This window comes from Thamnophis sirtalis, unplaced genomic scaffold, assembly GCF_051295495.1.
Source record: "Thamnophis sirtalis isolate CommonGarterSnake01/CBP01778 unplaced genomic scaffold, rThaSir2_p1.2 scaffold_7, whole genome shotgun sequence".
Lineage (NCBI taxonomy): Eukaryota > Metazoa > Chordata > Lepidosauria > Squamata > Natricidae > Thamnophis > Thamnophis sirtalis.
Genome location: NW_028261387.1, coordinates 27,955,210 through 27,979,906, shown reverse-complemented (window position 1 = coordinate 27,979,906; position 24,697 = coordinate 27,955,210). Strand labels below are relative to the sequence as shown.

Sequence of the window (24,697 nt, the reverse complement as noted above, 5' to 3'; positions counted from 1 at the left end):
TTTCCCAAAAGTTCAGCAAAGGTAGAACTCAATATCAATGGTTCAGAAAAATGATAAGCTCTAAAAGGTCAGAACTTAGACAGTTAGATCCCATGACACAATTAACTTCCTTGGGAATTCTCTTGGAACTTGACAAACCAGACTTTCCTATTCAAAATCTCAACCTTGATACAGATAATAAAATAAAATAAAAGAGAAAGAAAGAAAGAAAGAAAGAAGAAATTGAGGGAAGGAAGGAAGGAAGGAAGGAAAGGAAGAAAGAAAGAAAGAAAGAAAGAAAGAAAGAAAGAAAGAGAGAGACAGAGGTAGTCCTGGACATATGATTGCACTGGAGCCTGTCTAGCCAGATGAAGGAGGGAAAGTTCTGCAGGGACCTGTGTGAGGGAGAAAGGCTTGCATGAACCTAGTGAGAGAGTGAAGGGCCTGCAGAAACCCAGTGAAGGAAGATTTCAGTATCTTGAATGCCCACCAGTATAATAATTTGAAGATAACTTCTTATGGAATATAATGATACCACCCTTTTTAAAATTACAGTTTGCAGACATAAACCTAAGATCATAATAGTCCAAATTTGCTGTCAGTTTTTAAATGCTGAAATTTTATTGCAAGGATGTTTAAGAAAAGAAGACATTTGTATCACTGGCAAATGTGATTCTACTATCAGTGGGACTTCATTATATCTGCAGCCCCTTATGTTTTTCCCATAGTAATTGTTATTTTTGCAGAGATAATCGCTGTTAAATAAATTCCCAGGACTTCTGCTTTTGAGTCCCATAGAAGTAGTGTATTTTCCCACTGGCTAGGCTTAACTGGGGGAGAGGTGAGTTAGCATCTTGTACAAATATGAATACTGTCTACAATGGAGCAGGAATGACTAAGTTTTAACCCCAAGCAGACCCAGAGTTGATCAAATTTAAACTGTCATCTTCAGGTCAAATTATTGTACAAACTGAATGAAAAAAAATTGACATGAAGTTAAGCTGCAGAATGCTGCATCCCTAGCCAGTGTTGGCTTACCACAAATTCTATGTATTTTTTCTTGTAAATCATTTTTTTAAAAGACAGTCAATATAGCCGCTACCAAAGAAGTTAAGATGAAAATGTTTAGTCTCAGTATGACTAGTGCAGCTTTACATTGAAATGTTCCTCTGCCAGTAATTCTCTAGAACAGTGTTTCTCAACCTTGGCAGCTTCAAGATGTGTGGACTTCAACTCCCAGAATTCTCCATTCTGGGGAATTCTGGGAATTGGAGTCCATACATCTTCAAGCTGCCAAGATTGAGAAACACTGCATTAGAAAATCAGAATCAGCAGTATATTGGGACACCCTTGTTGACCCACTGGGCTCAATAGAGCCTATTTCCAGAAGGTTAATATGGCATTCTAACTTGATAACTCACAGTCAAATTATAATGATTGATCTGCGCTGGCTACCTGTTGATCTCCGGGTGTGCTTCAAGGTGCTACTTACCACCCATAAAGCCCTTCATGGTAGTGGATCTGCGTACTTGAGAGACCGCCTCCTGCCGATTACCTCCTTGCGACCTATTAGATCGCACAGATTAGGCCTCCTCCGAGTTCCATCCGCCAGTCAGTGTCGACTGGCAACTACACGGAGGAGAGCCTTTTCAGTAGTAGCTCCGACCCTTTGGAACGATCTCCCCGTGGAGATTCGTACTCTCACCACCGTCCAGACCTTCCGCACAGCCCTCAAGACCTGGCTATCCCGTCAGGCCTGGGGATAAAGATCGTAATCCGTCCCCACCTGAATGATGAATGTTGTGTACTATTTTTACTTATGTATTGTTTTATGTCTTATTGTCTTGTACTCCCCTCCCTATATATTGTAAGCCGCCCTGAGTCCCCTCAGGGAAAAGGGCGGCCTATAAATAATAAAACCAAAAACCAAAACCAATCTTGCCATTGTTCTGAATGGACTAATCTGTGAGAAGGGAAGGGCAGCATCTGTTGCTGTTCATGCTAGCACTCTTATTAATTGTAAAAAGCCTCAGTAACTCGGTGACTTGAATTTCGTGCTGGAACCGGAAGGGATCTTCTGCTGTTATGATTCATGCTAACTACAAAGGGCTTGCAACAGCAGCCACCCACCACTGAATGGATGCCAACAGCTGGCACAAGAAGTAGTTGTGTTGCAAGGCTGTTTTATTGCTCAGATCACTGGCACTTCCTCCGGTGCTTGACTGAGATTCAGAGAGACTTGGCTTTGAGGATGCTTTACTTTTTCTTTTGCACATTTGGATCCTGAAAAGTTTGATTCAGATTTTTTTTGGTGTCTTGTTCAGTTTATGGCTCTGGTTGTTGTTTTTTCTCTCCCAATGATTAGGCTGTACCAGCTGTTTTGCTGATGAAGATGTCCTCAATTAATTCTAGGCTGTCTGGTTTTCCAGGAAGTCTCGTTTTACTCCTCTGGACCTTCCCCCACGCCAACTTCTCTTGTCATTCCTGACTGAAATTTATCAGAGCCACCGCAGGCAGGAAATTTGCTTCTTTACAAAAACACACGCCACTGCTTCTTCTTTTTATTGTTTTAATATTTTTCCATGGTGGGACCAGGACAAGAAGACAAGCCTGCTTCCTTTTTAGAGAGCTTTATTAACCTCTCAAATATTGATGTCAGTAAATTCTTCCTTGCTATTACTGCTTTGTATATTTTTAATCAATTTCCTTTGCATGGGATTCTTTGCATGGAATCATCATGGGTTGGTGATTTCGCCTCTGCCCCTTTTTCAAAATTTCCCCCCATTTTTCAAAGTAATTGGTTATAACAGTCTCTTTAGGCTAACAGGGCCTATAGCTATTTTTTATGCTTTTTCAAGTTTAAAGACAGCTCAATTAGTTCCAGATACACTGGGAAATGGGGATTAAAACTGTTATAATATGTCTATGAGAGACAGAATACTGAAATGTGATACAGATAATTTTCAAGATTTCAGGACTTTTAGGGGGGAAAACCCCTAAACAGCCCATACCCCAATGGGTCATCGTTTCAGATATATTTCTTTCTAAACAGAGAAACAGAATGACCAAAGGTGGGCAGAAAAACAGTGGGAGCAGGAGTGACTTTCAATTTTCTGCCAGTTTACCCATTGATTTTACTTGTGGGAATCTGGCAAGGAGCAACAGAAATATTTTCTAACCCTAACCCTAACCCTGACCTGACCTTCCCTCTTCTGACCTCCCCTTCCCTTTCCTGTGACCAGCCCAAAATCACCTAGCTGGTTTTGTGTCTGTAGTAGAACTAAAGCTCATTGGTACCTTAACAACTGCATCAAACTGGATCTCAGTAAGTAAGCTACCTAATTTTTTTTTAAAAAGATATACAACCTGGCAATAATCTCTGGTACATTTAGTCTATCAAGACTTGTTCTTGAAGATTCCATGCAAACGTCTAATAATCATTATGCTTTTAAAGGACTTGCAAATCAGTCTTTTATATGAACTGCTCTACAACTTGCCAAGTATCAGTGTCAAACTAATGGTATATATTGTTCAACATACTATACAGATACATAGTTTTCCTGATCATTTCCTTTCCTTGTTTAAAGTTAGGGAAAACATTTTTCTCCTCCATTTATCTAGTACAGTGATGGCTAACCTTTTTGTCCTTATGTGCCAAAAGCCCCCCTGTATGTAACACGCCCCCATGCCCCACACCCCTGCACATGCATGTGTGACTCCCCCCAATGCTTCCCACCCCCTCTGCATGCCCCATTTTGGGCCTCCTGTGACCAAAAACAGGGTGCAGGGGAGCGCACTGCACCCCCGTGCTCTTCCCACCCACCCCCACACATATGCACACGACCCTCCATGCATGTGTGCACATCTCCCGCATGTGCGGCAGAGGTCTGAAAATCTGGCCGATGGGAGGCGCACAAGCATGCACGGTGGAGCTGAGCTGGGGTAATGGCTCATATGCCCGCAGGGAGTGCTCCATGTGCCACTTGTGGCATGCGTGCCATAGGTTCGCCATCACAGATCTAGTATATTATCAGGTTTTCTCAAAAATACTACATAAAAACTTGATCACCTCATAGTGATGGAGCATGTATATTAGTAAGGAAGTCTTCCATTATCTTTTAGGAGAACTGGACATAAACTGACATCTGAATACACAATGCCTAGAGTTTTATGACCCTTGAAAGAACCCATTGATACTGTATTTATCCCTTTCATATCTGAAAAATGTTCCTGCAAACATTTTAATTATCTTCTTTATCTTTTCTTATCCTTTCTTGGCTTTATCTTTTTAAAATTGCATTCTGACATCTATACTGCCTTTATCAGTTAATCACCAGGCTTTGCTTTATTTGCTGTTATGTGCCTGATTCAGTGTGGACTAGTGACACAATGGCAGTACAAAAGCAAGACAACATTATCCCTGAAGGAAGATAGTGCTTTCCACCCCCCATGATACAAACAGGATTCTGGAGTTTGTGTAGCAAAAGTAGCCATCTGAATTCAGCAATTATTTGCTGAAATCTCCTTAATTTCTTAAATGGGATTATTTTAAGTAGTGTTTCATGGACTTTCTCTTTGGATTGAAAGTATAATAAACTGGACTAGTGACACAATGGCAGTACAAAAGCAAGACAACATTATCCCTGAAGGAAGATAGTGCTTTCCACCCCCCATGATACAAACAGGATTCTGGAGTTTGTGTAGCAACATGTTCTGGATTTGCAAAAAAATAAAAAATAAAAAATAGAAATCTAATCATAGAAATCCAGGTCTTTTTTTAAAATAAAAAACAAGACCCCCCTCCAATAATGCTAAAGACACCTTTTTAATATGGAATGTCTTATTAGAGGGGGAAAATGTTAAGGGAATCTAAAGGTGAATCTAAAGGTGAATCCTGGCTACCATAGTTTTTTATATGACTTCAATACTAAGAAGTGGGGGGATTCCAATCAATCCAGTTGTGTGATTTGGTAATGGCAGTTGTGGACCTTATTGTTGCTATGCCACAAGAACCCCAAATTGTGAGTCCTGAACTACAAATGAAACAGCCTTATGGACAGGCAGTTGGACACTCCTTCATCATGCAGTTGGTATCCAGGAAATAAGTCATGGGAAACATCATTTTAAAAAAAAGTGAGTGGGTGGGCCTTTCCATATACGTGAATTACATAAATAACATTTTTAATTGAGAAGACTACTTGGAGGAAATAATCAGTTGTTCCTTTAGTTCACCTTTAATTCCGTAAGGTAGGGATGTGCAACTTTTGGCAGACTCAAGAAAAGATTAAAGAAAATATTTGTAGTTCAGGGTTGAAATGAGGGGTCTTTGGTGCTCTCTGAGCTTGGCTGCTTTGTTGCAGATGCAAACTAGGTAACCTTGAAGGTGTTTGAATAATGAAATGTCTGCAAAAAAACAATGAAACTGAGGGAGGACCAAGGACCCTCAAGAAAATATGTCACTCCAAAATGAGTATATGGAGCTAAGACAGAGACTACATTTGATTTTGTTGCCTTCTATTTAATGAAATTGGATTATCATTGATAAGGTTAGATGCACATCATAATTTTACATTCCCCCATGACATTAAAAATTATAATTTGTTATCAATTTTATTGTCAATAATTTTGGGAGATCTGGGCCTTAAATTGTGCCTCTTTGTTTTAAAAATGTCCCTGGGACATTCCTCCTACTAGTTATCTCACTCAATAGGATATAATCTAAAGGAAGTGAGAAGTGGAGGAGATGAAATACATTTCAAACTGTACTCTGACATTTCAGAACTATAATATTTATGACATTTGAAATGATAACAAGGACATTTGGCTCGTACAATAGAGTTTCATCTCTGAGACTGAAGAGACTAGTTTAATGGTTTCCTTCTATTGTCCTATCTTTTGCTATCTTCTTTAACACTAATGGTCTTTGTTAGAAATTTTATTGACTCTGCCTTGTTTTTCTTTTCTTTTTGTTCTTCCCAGAGAACAATAAAATGAATACAGCTTAGCCAATGGGTTTGGAAAGTACATATGGAAATCTTTAGGATTGCAAAATAACTCCAAAGGATATTAGTGTGTGTGAGTTGTTCCCTGCATAGCAAATATTTGGTTAGAAACCAAATTGTTGTGATTAAGCCAACTGAGATTCCATCAGGGTGGAAATGCACATAGATTTATCTTGGTTTCATTATAAAGCATCAGCCAGATAAAGGAACACTCCGTTAGCACAATCCTGTTTTCCAGAGTCCTTAGGTGTCCTCTAAAGTGAGGAAAAAAAGAAAAAAAATATTTGCAGGCAATCTGAAATGCACGATGCTAGAAAGCACATAATTATTAAAAAGGACAGTAGGGAAAGTCTGAGAATGAAACAAGCACAAAGCCCAAACAGGAGTTGCCAGATACTCCAGGGTTTTGATTCTTGCAGTATTTCTGCTAACACTGACTTTTCTTCTGAAGCACATCCAATTTGTTACTAGTTTGGCTGGAAGAAAAAGAAGGAAAGAAAAATTCTACGGAAGGCTGACATAAATGAGGACATTCAGTTTACCTGGTTTATCTTTTCTCTTTTTTTGTTTTCTCTCTGACTTCATGTATAAAAGTATAAAAGCTTAGATCAAATTTCACGAACTCCATGTAAGAGTTGAGGAAATTTGATTTAATGTAGGACTAAAGTTTTGTTGTACCCAAAGAACAAGCTGATGGGGACATGTTAACCAGAAGGTGATGGAAGTTGTAGTGCAGTGCATCTGAGGAGTGGCAAATTGAACAAGGCTAATTTAACCCAACAGATCGGATTTATGTATTTAAAATATTAATATGCCATCTGCCACACGGTGCATCTTTGGTAGTATCAAGTGTACTACAATATGAGTGCATTTTAATCCCCAATCAATCTTCGAAGGCCTTTCTCATGAAGAAGCATTAAATTCAGAGTTGCTCCCACCCATAAATCCTGCTGTGAAACATTCAGCAATACAGTTAATCCATTAGGGATTATGAAATTTCTGCATTTTAGTGGCTGACTCGGTTCTTTAAAAGCTTTGTCCATAAAACTTAGCGGTCCTGTGAGAAACACAAAAGCACACAATTACCGTACTTTCCTTTTTTTGAACAAGCTCCAGAATTTGCCTTAGATGGTTGGGGTGGGAGCCTTACTGCAAAAGGAGAAGAGGACAAAACAAAGAAGTGGACAAGAGAAAAAATATACCCTGCTTTAAATTGTAGCTAATTTTAATGAATAAATTAGATGCAACTGGTGTGATAACTCTCCATGTATGGAAAATATTTCCCCACTGAAAATTACATTTTGCAGGACTCTCAAAGCTTTTGGAAGATATCGGCTGTGTATCCCTGATATACACAGGCTCATAGTAGCATGAGTGCAGAAACTGTGTTCCTCTGACAGATGTCTGTCATTTCTCTCTGAGTATCATTATGCTTCTCTCTTTCAAGGTAACTGATGTCAACCCAGCAGAAATGCTTGACATCCATGAATCATTCTGCAAAACCATAGGCAGTATTCTGACTACCATTGAACTCTTTTTAAAATGAATCCCAGAGTTTTCCAACCATCATCCATATTCTTAATTTTGAGTAACATATTGCTAAATTTTGTCACATTTCCTTCTTAAGAAGATTTTCCTTTATTGTTTCTTTCACTGTTAGTACCCTAAAATGCCATAATTATTTGAATTATTCAGTTGGCTTAACATTTGCAATTCATACCTGGAGAAGTGATGGAACACAAAGAGAAATCAAATCCAAACCACTTATGATTCATATCCAACAAGGCTAATTAGAGTGAGAGCAGAAGCAATTTTCAAATAATAAGAACTGAAGAGCCCAAATAAAAATTAATTCCTGATTTTGTTTTACTAGACTGTGAGTGCCATCAACAGAGTCAAGTGCAAGAGTGGTTCAGATGAGTAGACTTGACTATGAAAGAAGAACACATATTGAAGCAAAAAAATTAATTGATTTCAGAATCAAGTTTACAAATGTTACTTCATTTCTAGTTTGTGTCCAAAAATTGTGCAAGAGGTTTTTTAATTGTTAGATAACTGATAGTTAAAGACCTTCTTCATCCCCTAGAGACCATCGAGAAACTTATCACTAAGATCTAACTTTGCCAGTCCCTAACTTTATTTGCATTCATAGCATTTGTTCTCATTGCGTAGAGTAGCACCCCCCAACCTTTGGGGCACTAGGCACCGGTTCTGTGGAGATTTTTCTGAGGACCAGAGCAAGTGTGGTTTCATGTGCTGCCTGTATCCTGCAGATGGGGTTTCGCTTGTTTGTGCAGACTGGTTTCTGGCATGTTGTGGCCTGGTGCCAGTCCATGGACCAGGTGTTAGAGACCCCTGGTGCAGAGAAGAAAATATGCTGTGCTCTTTATTTAGGGATGATCCTGAGACACCTATTTTAAGTCCTGTAGAGCAGGGGTCACCAACCTTTCGGACTTCAGGGACCACTAAATTCATAATTTTAAATCCCGTGGACCACTAATATGAATTAGTGATGGGATGGGGTCCTTCAGGCACTTAGCTTGGCCACCTGTTAGTGGAGAGAAGTGTCCCTAGGTTTGCTGTCCATTGCAGCTAGGAATCTCAAATATGGCCAAGAATGAATGTTTGTCTTATAGCCAGCCTGGGTGTTAGATCAGTTCCCTGGAAACTTGTGTCTTTCAAGGATCCTGGCTGAAGTTTCAGGCACTGCTCACTGAAGCACCTGGACTCCCAGGGAGAGAGCGAGGGAAGTGCTGGAGCTACTAAACAGGCAGACAAGCTAAGTGCCTGAAGGACCCCATCCCATCAGTGAGTGGGAGTAATTGCTTTGGCGGGGCATATTGGCTCAGGGACCGTAGTTTGAGGATCCCCGATTTAGTGCGATATAAAAAAAATGCAAAGATTTTTCTGCAGACCACCAGTTGGTGACCGCTGATGTAGAGGTCATACATACAGCCCAGAAGCTGTGAGACAGAGCCTCATATTTAACACTGGTATTAGACCCTCCGGCCACCCAGTCAAAAGTTCAAAGCTTTTGCTTTCGCTCTGGTTTCAGATACGAATGATTCCCTAATCCATCCTGAAAGAATCCTTCCTGTTTTCAATCAGTATTTTGTGCCTAGCTTTGTGCCCGATGGTAGGCATAAACTACAGTATCTTCTCAGATTAGAAAAGAATAGTTTTTTAAAAAAGGGATTGAGGTTTATTAATGGCAGTATGCCATTACTAACAACTACTCTTCTTGTTTTGACTGTGATTGTGGTATACATATAGTGAATTTGGCCTGGAATGTCTTCTCAACATAAAGACTTCTCAGAAACACTGGGGGAGGCATTGAAACTATCATGCAGAGTGTGTCAAGATTGCCATAGACAACTAGCATCCAGATCAAACCTGAATCTTAACCCCACTCAGGTTGAAGGTTGATTGTTGTAATATAGTTGATCGCAACATTCTTACCTCTTATTGGATATAGAGCTGACCCCACTTTCCCTAATTCTCCCTTAGTTTTTTCACACCTGCTTGTTAACTATTGCTGCTCTCATCCAGTCTTTGCTGGAACATTCTGTGTCCTTCCTTCAGTACTTTTCAGCTGAAATGCAAATTCTACCACATAGTCTGTCTTCAGACAATAAAAATGCACATCTTGTCAGTTGTCTTTTGATCAAAAGCTTTGTGTCCTTAGGTTTTCCAGGAATTTGGCTTCAATGGATGGTATTTCTTCATGTTTGTTTTAGCTCATTGGAGTGTATTTGCTACAAATATTAATTGACTGTGCTACAATTGCCAATTCTCTGATTTTACACAGAGTAGTTTTGAGGCACAGGTGTGAGAATCCGGTGTACATTTCACAGATCAATGGATGGCTAAAGAACTTCACTGTCATTCTTGGCCAAAGGCTTTTCTAGGCTCCTGCTCTTTGCTGTATTTGTTGTTTTGCAATAATAGCCCCTCTATTGAGTCAAAAGCAAGGAGGTGTTTGTTCTTTCAGTTAAGGATAATTTTGAAGACTATAATTGGCATTATGTTATATCCTGTTACCAACAGTTTAGGAGATATCTTCATACTTCCCATGTGCTGGTTGCATTGCTATATTAATGCAGGCACCACCAATTTCCTGGACTCCCTATGTTGAATGTCATCTCCCAGAATCCTTAGCCAGCAAGTGCAGAGTCTGGCTAGCAATTTGTTTGTTTGTTTGTTTAACATTACTTAGACAGCACCTATTCGAATCAATTCAGGGCATCTCACAGTATAATTAAAAAATAACAATATACAATAAAATAGAGCATATAACAGAAACAAGATGGCAGATCCTGCGAGTTGGACTTGCCCATGGTTACCTTGGCTTACTTTATTTCATTAACTCAATTTTCTGGGTTTCCCTAACATATCAAACTATATACGAACCACATATCTAGGTTCACTTAACACATTAAGGAACCCATTGAGATACATAAGGCTCCTGGGTGGATCATCTGAATTCATCTGAATGAGCCAAGGTGGCGCAGTGGTTAAATGCAGCACTGCAGGCTACTGCTAGATCAGCAGGTCAGCGGTTCAAATCTCACCGGCTCAGGGTTGACTCAGGGTTGACTCAGCCTTCCATCCTTCCGAGGTGGGTAAAATGAGGACCCAGATTGTTGGGGGCAATATGCTGACTCTCTGTAAACCGCTTAGAGAGGCCTGAAAGGCCTATGAAGCGGTATATAAGTCTACTGCTATTGCTATTGCTATCATCTGAATTCGTCCTTCTGCCCTGTAGAGTAATAACAATAATAACTCTCAATTGGACCAGGAAATGATCTGATTGTGGAAAGGGTGACTTCTAGCTTAGAATCACCTGTGAACTCCAAGTCCTCTTGGATAGTCCCTCCCCCAATTTCCTAAAGTAGTTTCCAACTATTTTAAAATGGCCAACAAATAAAAATTATAGGAAAAAGGCCATTACAGTTAAAAGTCAACATTTTCCCTGAAATTCTATCCTAACCTAAATATGGGATTTTGCCTACCATTTTGCAATAATCAGCCCTTAAATATGGCCACTGAACATTGCTCTGAGTCACAGAATGGGTCAAGCACTCCCCCCTTTTGAATGGGAAAGAACAATGTGAATTCTATCTATTGTCTAATGCAGGAGTATCCAGCCTTGGCAACTTTAAGACTTGTGGACTTCAACTTCCAGAATTCCCCAGCCAAGCCATTCAACTGAGAGTTGAAGTCCACTAGTCCACTGCCAAGGTTGGGCACCACTGGTCCAGTGCATCTCTGGGAATCATCATCCAGATTGATAGCCACCATGTCCTTTAGAAAAGGGAGGCAAAGAGACAAAAGGATTAGAGCAGGAGAGAAGACCTACTAGGGATATCAACATCTTCCCAATGAAGTGACATCCATTGCACCATTGATCAGATAAACAGAAGTCTTAAAACCCACTCTTCAATAACTGGAGCATCTGGAAATTCATATGTTAAAAAAAATGAAAGAAAGAAAATCCGGGTATGTTCATTCATGTCTAGGCTCATAATCTGGGGGCAAAAATGTGCTACAATCAGGCATGTTCCCATAGACCTCTTATTGTTCTATTGGGGCTACCTGAATGTGGGAAATTGGAATAAGTTCTCAAAGAGGATGTCTTTAGCTGGGTATTTCAGCCAAATTGATATACCGCCAAGATTTAATATTTCCTCTATTTTTATTAGCCACTCATTATTACGAATAACATGTTTTCAGGAAATTGGAAACTACTACGAATAGTTCATACAATTCCTTTTAGTGGGAACAAAAAGCATCTAAAGGCTGGCAACACCCCATTTTGATTATAATAATGATCACCCTTTGGCAAATAAGTAATCTAATTTCTTACAAGTGCTATATATCCATAACCTCTTATTAAGATTCTTGTTGCCTTCTTACTGAAAAGCTAGGGCTTTAATATTAAATACATAGTAACGACAGAATATATCTCAGTCAAAAGTATCATGATTGACGTGATGCTGACAAGGAATTTTAAAGAATGCTTAGTATCTTGTTTCAAATCCTTTGATAAAGACTGACTTGGGAGGGCCTCCAGCAAAGGCTACACAGCATGTTTTCAACAACTAAAACATGAGAGTTACTTATTTGTTGTTCTGATTTTCAATTTGGTTTGCTGCCCAGAGGGACAACCACATAACTTGACATAAGTAAATAAATACATCATAAAAAGAAGTTTGTAAATCATAGCACAATCCAATGCTTTCATTGTGTTTGATAGGACCAATTCTAGAGTAAATGAGTGTCATAGAGAGTTGCAAAGGGCTATTTATCTCATTAAATGTAATCCCCCTGCTCAGTGTAGAAATCCAATTTAAGTCATCTGCTTGCCTGTCACCCTGCCCTGCTTGTCAATCTGTCTGTCTATCTATCTCTGTTACCTATCTATTAAATTTATATGCTTCCCATCTCACCATAGCAGTTAGGCATCCACAGGGATCACAGCTTGTAATCATGGACAATAATTATACTGTCAAATTGCTTTTATTATTAGGATAATTTTCTAATACAGGTAGTCCATACTTAACAACTGGCCAATTTAATGACTATTCAAAGTTAGTCACAGTACTGAAATATTGTGTTACAAATATTTCAAGTTACAATACTAACTTTAAGACAACCTTGGCAACTTAAAGACTTGTGGACTTCAACTCCCAGAACTCCTCAGCCAGCGAGGAATTAACTTGTCATGCTATCTAGAACAGGGGTCTCCAACTTGGCAACTTTAAGATTTGTGGACTTCAACTCCCAGAATTCGCTGGCTGAGGAATTCTGGGAGTTGAAGTCCACAAGTCTTAAAGTTGCCAAGGTTGGAAACCCCTGATCCAGAACATACTAATAAGAATTTTATGGGGTATTTTGTTAAATTACTTGGTGAAATCAAGATATATTACATTAAAGCATTCCCACAGTCTACAATTCATAATTTAAAATTTTACAATTTAAAAACAAGATAAGATAATCTGTCAAGCTTCATTCTTGACAAATCCAGGCTGAATGCATTCTAGAGACAAAGCCACATTAACCTTAAAATGCATATAAAAAAACAAAAAGGGTATTAAATTGCTATATAATTAACCCATACATATCCTGTGCAGCATGACTACTGTGTACACACTGGCAGAGGAAAGCCTGAGTTTTCTGTTCTCCTCCATTGTTTTACAATAATCAACTATGTAGCTATAGGAGAAAGGATTAAAAAGTGTAAGTGAGCATGGAAGAAAAAGAAAATGCATGGGAGCACACATATTGTTGAGTATAAATTTTGTTAACTGGTCAGGCAGTGAAGGTTTAAATTTCATCCTCCCCATGGCCGAAGGTCCCATTTATATAACGTAACATAAAAATGGCAAAGCAGCCCCAGAAATCACATTTTTTCATATTGTGCAGTTTAACTCTGCGTAAATGGCCTTCACCCTAACAACACTGAGAAAAATCAAAGAATGTATATTATTCAAAACAGACCACAGCTTTTTAGAATAGCTATATCACAAATTTCCCAATAAAAAACAGGCATTGAAACATTTGGGAATCTTTGCTCTTTTCTGAATATTTATGACATCCTATAAACATGCCCAAACATGCTGCCATATTTTTAAATGGTTATTTTAAATGCCAAACCCCAGAAGCTATGCTTATGTACCATATGAACAGATTGCCTTCTCATGTTACATTCCTCAGGCATGTTAAATAGCTTTACTGCACATCTAGAGAACGGCTCATTCTGGATTTCATTTTTTAAAACATCCCTTATCCCTTGATAAGAACAAACAATAATGTTGATTAACATGGAAGGAAGTTCATAATGTAAACATGAAGAATTCTTAGTGTCATATTCCAGAGGAGAAATAAGGATGAGTGCTTAGTCAGGTATACACAAAATATGACAGAGGTTTGCTGAAAAAAATAGTTGAAAGTGGAGTGCAATTTCTATAAATTTACTACAGAATAAATTCTCATAGATTGTGGTAGATTTGCTTCTAGAGAGCTAGGTTTATGGTAGAATGCAGCTTCAGCGTTTGTTTAAAACGTTAGGCTTTTATCTTAGAACTTCAGTAGGATGAAACAGAAGTATCCTTAAGGTGTACAAAAATATATTAATTCAATCATGATTCTCCAGGTACCTAGCAAAAGTAGTTCAAAATAAAGATACCTTAATTTTACACAACCTAAAATCTCTACCATAACTTAGTTCAAATTTTAAGCAGAAGAGAAACTGATAACTGCTTTACACCCACATCAAGTAATCCAAGAATAAATTTTATATATGCACATTGGTTGTTTGAATTAAAGACAAATATTTTGCAAAACAACACACACACACGCAACAATTCAGCAATTTGAAATAACTGTCCTTGGACAATATTGTGTGTCTTCAGGACAAAACTCTAAGCCAGTTTTTAATACAGCATCTGGGAAGGAGGAGCCAACGTCGTGACATTACATCGTGCAGACTCGACAATTCGAGTCCGCAGATAACACTTTTGCTCGTGGATGGTCCGGCAGGACCTAAACCGTCCCAAAGAGACGGTGACTGGGAAGACAAGACCTTGCTGGTCACAGGGACACCGCAAAGTCTCTGATCGACCCAAGGGAATCGCTTCCAACTGGTGGCAAACAGGCAGCCCCCAGGCTGACATAGTCGGAGACGGCTCTGGAAAGAAAGAAGAAGTGAAAGTGTTCCATCTGGTGAGGTTCTTTTTTTCTTTTACTTTTAGAAGATTGCCCTAAGAAACTTTTTTTAAAAGTTAAATTAGTCCTTTAAATAAGAACAAAGCGGCGAATTTAAACCCTATTGGACTGCCTTAGAAAGTTTTTTGCTCTTGCTTGTAACGATGTTTTGTGGATTGAAGTGACTGCAACGTTTCCTGTTTCTCCACTTGAGGTGAATGGACTAATCTTTTTTTCTCTATTTCTTTTTACTACTTTAATTTTTTTGGCTTAAACTAAAACATTTTTTATTCTAATACACTTCTCCTTCTACTTGTTACAAAATTACATTAAAGATATTTAAGGAAAAAGAATTAAAAAATAGTTGAATCTGCCACTTGGAAGCCTAAGGCTGAAGTTTCCTTTTTTGTTGAAACAATGTATCCTTTGTTCATTCCTATTTGACTACACTGACTTTGCAACAAAAGGGTTTGGAACTTGTTTTTAAAACCCGATAAAGACTCAAGTTCACGATCAGTGTACTATTGGTGCTTGTGGAAAATATTTTGGCAAGACTAGGAAAAGGAAAGAAAAAGATAAGAACCCTTCTACTTTGAAAACCATAAAAGAACTTGTGTTTAAGATTTAAAATAAAAATAGATATATTCTTCAAAAAATTTTGACAGGCTAGGGTGGCAGTAACTATGAAATTCCTCCTGTTCTTTTTGTTTATATTTCTTTTTTACTCTGAAAAATGGATCAATACTCAGATGAAGAAAACATGATAATCCAAAATATTTTGGCTGGACTTCAAAACACAGTCGGACTTGAGAGATTTGATAAGAAAATGGACAGACTGTGGGGTTGGAGCCCCAAAAATTAAAGAAGCGAATGAAAATACAGAAAACCAAGATAAGACGTTAGATGAACTTATTAATGGAGTAAATGTGAGTGAAGGCGGAAAGAAGGGAAGCTGGAAAAGTGACTTTGATAATTTGGTGCTTCATTCCAAATTCCAAGAAGCAGGAGAAAAAGAAAGAGCGAAAAAGATGGAGTTAACAAAACAAATCTATCCAGAAATAACCCTGACAACCAAAGCTAAGCTTACATTAATAACAATTCAAGGGCAACGAATCTACATGAGAGATCTTTTAGGCTACAAAGTGTGGAGAGAAGCCTTAAAACCTGGGAAGGTCCTGAAAAGAGAATTGACACAACAGCTGGTGAGAGAGAAAATACCATTTTGTTACTGGAAAGACACTGGTTAATAAAGCTTGTTGATGAAAAAAAAGCTAGCTGATTATTGATGATTAACAAGTAGAGATCTTAGTATTATGTAGACTGTTCTAGATTATCATTGAATGTTTGTTCATTAACATATAATTTACTATGATACTAACAGTGAAATGATAACCTTAATTAGGATAAATAACCGGGCCATAAATTGTAATTTGGGATCTGGTGAAAAAATGTACAAATCCTACAAATTTTTGTTTAGATCTCGTTATGAAGATATAAATAATTTTAGTCAGAAGAGAGGAGATGTAATGTAAATAAGGAAATGCTAATGTATACTCTAGTGATTATTAAGTAGAAATGTTAACATCTCTTAGATTGTTTTAGATTTTTAATGTTTATCTTGTTAACACGTAACTAACCAATTTGGGACTGAGGAAAAAGACCTATAAATCTTATTAATAAATTTTAGTTTAAAGATGATTATAAAGGTATAATCTCATGTGGGCCTGTGGAGAGGAGAGGTGAGACAAATAGTAAATAATTCTTAGTTAACTACAATAATAACAAAGAAATGTTGATGGATAATATTTAATGATACATACAGGTGTGTTATAGGGGGGGATATGCTTAGATATCTTACTTAATTGAATTTGTTTCAGAATATGTCATAAAGGTGTAATGTTATTGGAGGTTTATTGAAACTGCAAATGAATGCCAGTGATGGTTGTGTCTTTAAATACAAATGATTCTAGATAAAAACATGTTTAAATAATTGTAATTAAATGAGAATTGTGGTACAGGGATAGTAAAATACATAAATTTTCTTTTTTGATTTAAAATGTACAATTCAATTTGAATGAAGTATATGTAAGGATTGTGGAAGAAACGCACAGAATGTATTTGTAACCAATCGATACACTTTCTACAAGATGTAACGAAGGATGATTTTTTTTGTGTTTTTGTTTAATTAAAACAATAAAAAATTTCCCAAAAAAATACAGCATCTGAAAGTGTTACCACTGAATTTAACATTTCTGCTTTTATGATTGAACTGTAGATTCCTAATCACAGAAAAATAAAAGCAATGTGTTAAAATGCCTGGATTATATCACTGAACAAAGTATTCATTCCAAAAATGAAGTCTAATGTAGCACAGGAGAGGTCAGGAATAAGGGAGATGTTTGACTATGAGATTAAGTCCATCTGGACATACCATGTCATGAGTGCTGTGGTCTATTCAAGTGAAATATTTCTATGTAGGGCAATCTTTGGTGGTATATCAGAACTAAGTGATTCTGCATCAGAATCTAATTTTAAAAATCCATCTTTATGTTGAAAAGTATGCTTTCCAAAATTTCTCACATACATATAGCACTTTTTTTTGGTTAGCTTCTTTTAAGTAGTTATGATTAAATTTTGTCACAATACACTACAATCTATTTTCAGTTCTTTTTTTTTATAATCCAACTATCTGATGGTAACTAATTCCTATTAATATCTTAGTACAATTGTGCCATGTGGGATGCGGTGGCTCAGTGGCTAAGACGCTGAGTTTGTCAATCAGAAAACTTGGCAGTTCGGCAGATCGAATCTCTAGCACCGCATAACTGTGTGAGCTCCCATTACTTGTCCCAGCTTCTGCCAACCTAGCAGTTTGAAAGCATGTAAAAATGCAAGTAGAAAAATAGGAACCACCTTTGGTGGGAAGGTAACAGCGTTCCATGTGTCTTTGGTGTTTAGTCATGCCGGCCACATGACCACGGAGACATCTTCGGACAGCGCTGGCTCTTCGGCTTTGAAACGGAGATGAGCACTGCCCCCTAGAGTCGGGAACGACTAGCACATATCTGTGAGGGGAACCTTTATCTTTACCTTTAGAATTATGCCACTATTGTTGCTATCTTGAAAAACCCACTTGCAAATAGATCACCAAAAGTAAAGGACTGAGAAATATCTGTTTCAGCTCACTGTGAAAATTGTTGGCAGAATCTGGGTATACCACAGCAAATAAGTAGCTTGACTGGTACTATAAGATGGGAAATGGCTGACCTGGAAATTATTTGTCAACCTAGAAATTTATTTTTTCAACCTAGAACCTTTGTCTCTTAGATCTAATAGAACAGAGAAGTATCTGTTGATTCGAGAAGAAAAAAAACAGCCTAGGATTTAAACTCTGGAATATAGATCTATCATTATAGACTTGGTTCACTATAGGCAAGATTTTTAACGTTTAAATAGCATTATTCTTACCTGAAAAAGAGACAAACATTTTAAAGTGACAAAAAAACATGCTGCTGTGACCTGAGAACCGGTTCGGAGGCGTAACCAACCTGGGTCACTGCCAATTCTGTGACCCAGGCCAACATTCCACTATCAGTTTGGCCGAATCGGTACAAACCGGTAGCAACCCACCTCTGATGTGAATACATCTGCTATGTGACCTTCGATATGATTTTCCCAATAAAGTACAGTTCCAGCTTGAAGGCACATGCAAATTTATAAATATATTTTAATAAAAGAGAGAACTACAGTAAAATGAGTAATGGAATTCCTGTTGTATCTTCTTTTATCAAAAGGCAGAAGCAGATTACAGCTTCCGAGCCCAATAGTCATTCCTTTGTCATGTATGGTTCCTGGAACAGCTAGAAGCTTTGATCTTGTTGTCTTAGAGATATTTTTTTCATTGGATCTAAAGTTGTGCAGTGTCCAGAGTCACTTTTGGTGAGATGGGCAGCTATATAAATTTGATTAATAAATAAATAAATAAAATCTAAAGTTAGCAAAGTGATCTTGAACTATCTTATCATGTTGTACTTTTTCATTTACTATATTAGATTTCACCACTGATGCAACCTCTTTTTGAAACATACTTAAGGGCACTTGTCAGATTATCTCCTTGAATGTTCTTCACTTATTCATTTTTCAAATTGATTGGTTGCCTTAGAAAAGCAGCCGATGTCAGAGAGATTATTAAACTATTGGTATATATTTAAAGAAATGTTTTACCCATAGAGAACACAGATGCACTTGTTTCCCCAAGTTTTTTTCTCGTTCCTGTGATTGTGGCTTCAACAATAGTAATAAATGTGTACCCGTATTTTTCAGAGTGTAAGACACATTTTCCCCTCAAAAAAGAGGCTGAAAATCTGAGTGCATCTTATACATCGAATACAGCATTTTTTGCCTCCTGAAATTCTACCCCCTTCACCAAAATGGCCACACATAGCTTGTAGGAGGCTTTCAGAGAGCCCCTGGGGGCTGGGGAGGGCAGAAATGAGCAAAAAAACGGCCTGTTTTTTTGCCCCCAGGCCCCAGGGGCACTTTATAAGCTTCCTAAAAGATATCCATGCTTTTTTTTTTTTTTGGCAAAAAAAGGGCCATTTTTGCTCATTTTTGCCCCACCCTACCCCCCAGGAGCACTCTACAAGCCTTCTAAGGGGTTTTTGTTTTTGTTTTTGAAAAAAAAAACAGGCCCATTTTCGCAAAAAAACACAAACAGGCCATTTTGGGGAGGTTTGCAGAGTGTAAAACCTTTTTTTTAAATTTGTCTCTTCAAAACCTTGGTGTGTCTTATACTCCGGTGCATCTTATACTTTGAAAAATGCGATAATACGGATCTAATCACAAAATGCAATAGCCAGACCATCATGTGCTATAGATCCAACCATACAGGTAGTCATCAAGTTGCAACCAGAGATGGGCTGCTGCTGGTTCAGATCGGTTTGAGTGAACCAGTAGTTCCGACCTCCAGCTGAGCTTGCCCACCCGCCCTGACGCTATCCCGTCCTATATATCTCACTCTCTGGCTTGCTTGCCCCACCCATGCAGTCCAGCTGATTTCTGTGCCTCGCCCACTCTACTCACTGCGGCTGCCTGAGAAGGTGTGCTGGAAGCGGCACCCATTTAACAACCGCCTTGCTTAGCAATGGAAATTTGGGGCCCCATTTTGGTTGTAAGTCAAGGACTGCCTGTATTGGCTTTCATTTTGCTTTTGAATTCAAGTGCTGTTTTGAATCTATGCAACTCTAAACAATTTGATACCAGAATACAGGTAGTCCTTGACTTACAATGGTGACCATTCAAAGTTACAACGGCACAGAAAAAAATGACTTGTGACTGTTTTTCACACTTACGACCATTGCAGCATCCCCATGGTCATGTGATTTACATTCAGATGCTTGACCACTGACTCACATTTGCGATGGTTTCAGGGTTCCTGGGTCAGGTGATCATCTTTTGCAACCTTCTGACAAGCAAAGTCAATGGAAAAACTAGATTCACTTAACAGCCGGGTTACTAATCAACTGCAGTGATTCATTTAACAACTGTAGCAAGAAGATTTCTCACTTGGCAACATAAATTTTGGACTCAGTTATGTTTGTAAGCTAAGGATTACCTGAACTGTATCTGAACAACTATCTTCCCAGAATATAAACCTATTCAAATCAATTGTAATTATGCTAGTCGTTAAGATGCTAGATTTGACCTTAGGGCTCCATAATACAAGTCCTTCCACAGTCCTGGAAGCTCAATGAGTGACTTTAGCTATTGATTTTCTCTTACGATGGGGTACTTTGTGTGGTTGTTATGTGGCAATAAAATAGAGGGCAGAGTCCTATATATGTCATCTTTAATTCCTGCAAAAAATTAAATATAAATCTACAAAGAAGTTTTTACAAGCTATATACTGCATTCTTTCCCCACCCTTCTGATTCTATTTTATCAAAACGCTTTAAATTGTATACTGTTCTGAGGTCTACTGAACAGTAATGTGATATGGAAATAATTTTAAATAAAGACTAACCCAATCATCAACTCTATTGGTTTGTTGGAAGAAATGTCCTTCTGCATTCAGTTCCAAGTGGGGAAAAAGACACTGGAAACATGGAGGCTGCTTGGAAAGATGGTTTAATGGTGAACAGGATCATATGGCTTGAGCTTCTGAACAGAAAAGGGGGATCCCATGCTTCCAGAGGTTGGGTGAAGAAGAAGAAAAGACCGAGATGCTGAAAGTTCCTGGCTTTATGCCCTCTCTGGCCATTGACCTTGATCTTGTATTCTGATTGGTTGTCAGATTCCCATGGGGCCATGTAGGGGCAACTTCCCAGGTTGTATTTTGAGTCCAAGTTTGGTTGAGCATTGCTTCTTCCCAGGTGCCCTGTGGTGAGATGGATAAAGGGCTAATACTGTCATGCCTTAATCCCATCACCCTGGAGCTGAAGGGGGAGATCTTTGTTATGTAGAACAGAGTGGCCCAAGCCTTTAATGGCCCATTGACAAAGGTGGGGGCTATTAAGAGTGAGTCTGCTTCCTGCCTAAAACATGTTTCTCCATTTTTGATCCAGGGAAATATAATATTCTGCATTTTCAATATTTCCCAGGATATTTCATTTGTCTAGGAGAGGGGTGGGTTTTAACTTCCTACATGTTACAGGACAAAATGTAAATAAAAATGAATATACTTTTAAACAAACTAATAAAACAAGCAAATAATTTGTATACTCAGATGGCAAAATACTTGGGTGAATGACCAATTTTAATTAGTAGAGATAGGATGAATGAAACGAAATATTTTGACAGGGCTGGCTGTACTGATTATTACCAAAAGGAGACCTTTTATTTTGCTATTTTGAATCTATACAGCTCTAAGCATATTGATACAAGAATACTGCATTTGAATAACTTCCTTCCCCAGTATAAACCTATCCAGATCACTTTTAACCATGCTGGTAGTTAAAATGCTAGATTTGGGCTAAGGACAGCATGGTACAATCTGAGAAAAAAATGTTCAAAGCACTATTATTATTTTTCAGCGGGTCAATGAATGCAATATCAAAATTGTTCCACATGCAGAGCATATATATCAATATAACATGTAATCTAATGCATGTATGTGATACAAAAGAAGATGCTGAGTCTCTAGAAAATGGAGAGGAAAAACCATAAAGATGATAAGAAGTCTGGAGGTTAAACTGTAAGATGAAGGCCTAGGGGAACTAGATATATTTAGCCTTAGTGAGACCTGATAGCAGTCTTCAATACTTGAAGGCCTGCCACAAGAAAGAGAAGATTGATTTATTCTCCATAGCACCTCTGGGCAAATCAAGTGATGGCCCATCAGAGATCTCCAACCTGGAAATAAGGAAAAAATTCCTGACAGTAGGAATGATTAACCAATGGAACAGCTTGCCTCCCAGAGTTGTGGGTGTTCCATCACTGGAGATTTTTCAAGAAAAGATTGGACAAACACTTATCCAGGACATTTTGCTTCTCATCCCAGAAGCTGCTTCTTTGTAGCCAAAGAAGCTTCTTGGATGAGAAGCGAAGTGTCTTCAAAGAAAAACCAGAAAGTCCAGTTGCCTCTTGAAAAAGCACTTTTGAGACCACCATGACCTGGATGACTGAGAATCTCCATGGACATTTATCCAGGATAATATAAGGAGTCCTGCCTTGGGAGGTGGGGGATGGAGTAGAGGAGGGGGCTGAACTAGAAGACCTTCAAGGTTCTTTCCAATTCTATGATTCTATGATTCTAAACACTGGAAGTTTTTTAAGAACATGTTGGATAACCATTTGTCTGAAGTAGTGTAGGGTTTCCTGTCTAGGCAGGGGGTTGGACTAGAAGACCTCCAAAGTCCCTTCCAACTCCTATTCTATTCTATTCTATTCTATTTTATTCTCTAGTAATGCTCAGGGAGAGTGCAATACCTGAAACTCTCCATAATGCAAAGCCAAAATGTTCTTGATGAAAGCTATTGGTGAAAAGTAAGAAGGGATCACAATGGTTGTAGAAAGCCAAGTAATGGTACACACCCTCTCCAATTGCTCAAGACATTTTCAAGCAGTAGAAGTTCACATGGCAACCACTTTGTAAATCATGTGTAAAAGAAACACAGAGTGCTATCTTTGGGAGGAGAGACAATTCTACATTATTTTGACTTGCTGAATGAATTCACCTGATATATTAAACAAATCTTAATTGCTGTACAGCTACTTACTCATCCACGTGGGAGGAAGGAGAATGACTATAAAGCTGTCAGAGGAAAACTTTCAGAGTTGTAGCCTGGGCAATGTGACTCATGATCTACACCTTATGCTATTCAGTTCATGTGTATTTTGACAAGCCCACTCAATGTGAAAAGATCATGAATCTTCCCAGGAACAAAGTAATGCTTCCCCCCCCCCCTGATAATGGTTGGAAGTAGGTATCAGATCTGTGATTTCCTTGGCTTTAGTAGTTTTTTTTAAAAGAGAGAATTTGTTGCGTGTTGTGCACTTTTAAATATATCTGCTATCCAATAGTGGGATTCAAAAATTTTTTTACTACCGGTTCTGTGGATGTGGCTTGTTGGGCATGGTGTAGCTTGGTGAGTGTGGCTTGGTGGGCGTGACTTGGTGGGTGTGGCAAGGGAAGGATACTGCAAAATCCCCATTCCCTCCCCACCCCACTATCCTGCTTTCCATTCTACTGTGCAGGGCAACAAAACAAGATTCAGCCGATCAGCTGGGACTTGGGAGGCAGAGAATAGATGGGGGCGGGGCCAGCCAGAGGTGGTATTTGCTGGTTCTCTGAACTACTCAAAATTTCCACTACCAGTTTGCCAGAACCGGTCAGAACTGGCTGAATACCACCTCTGGGCTGTTCGTACAAAATGCTTCATGTTATGAGGATTACAAATCATAACTGGAAATAAACAACAAAGTTCCTCTTCAATATCCCTCCTTTTCTAAAGAATAAAATAATGTATAGCATGCCTCTTCTCCAAATAAAATAGGCCTCACATCTGTTGGAAGAAATGTCCTTCTGGGTTCGGCTCCAAGTGGGAAAAAGACACTGGAGGCATGGAGGCTGCTTAGAAAGATGGTTTAATGGTGGACAGGACCGTATGGCTTGAGGTCCTGGGGGAAAAGGTGATCACGTGCTTCCAGGTGTTGGGTGAAGAAGAAGAAGAAGGGCCGAGGGAGGGGCTTGCAGGGCTTTTTATAATGTGTTCGGTCCCACCTATCTGCCTTCTGCTCCTGTGCAAGAAATGTATTCTGATTGGCTGTCAGACTCACATGGGGCCATGCAGGGGCAACTCTCTAGGCTGAGTCCAGGTTTAGTTGAATTCTCAGATGCCATGTGGTCAGTTGGGTGAAGGGCTTATACTAGCATGCCTTGATTCCATCACCCTGGAGTTGATGGGGTGGGGTCTTTGTTATGTGAATTGACTGGCTTGGCATCTTAATGGCCCATTGACAAAAAGGGGGGAGGCAGGAAACTGCAGGAAGTTTCTCTTTAAAACGTTTCTCCTTTTCACATCCAGGGAAACATGCCTTTTCAATATTTCCTAAGATATTTCATTTTTCTAGGAGAGGGGTCGGTTTTATGTTCCTACACATCATTCTGAGATGAAAGGACTGTGTAGTTTTTCAGATTGCCTAAATAAGAGGAAAATAGTCATGTATAAATTAACTGCTGTAAATTCATATAAGTTTCTAATTTGATACAGTTGATGTGTTTTTCTCCTGTGTATCAAACTACAGAAATATGTGAATCTGCACATTTATTATCCAATATAATGAATTCCTATCGGGAGATAGGAATGTATTTAAATTATATATATTTACATTTTATACATATACATATAAATATATAAATTTATTTTTTAAAATTCAGCAATTTCAAATAAAACCAATTTTATTATGTATTCATCCTTATCACAATAGCCATGGCAAATCTATGACTCTAGACTTTTTATTCATATGTTTACATCCTTGTTTTCAGTTCACTCAGGGCTGAGTGAAGTAGA

The 24,697-nt window shown here is 38.4% G+C and overlaps 1 non-coding gene across 1 annotated transcript; it reads right to left on the bottom strand.

The window, feature by feature from the left end:
- Window positions 1-570: 570 nt before the first annotated feature.
- LOC148044580 (small nucleolar RNA SNORD36) lies at window positions 571-646 on the bottom strand. Its single transcript, XR_015697419.1, has one exon. It is a non-coding gene; the product is annotated as a small nucleolar RNA SNORD36 (small nucleolar RNA).
- Between the last annotated feature and the right edge of the window lie 24,051 nt (window positions 647-24,697).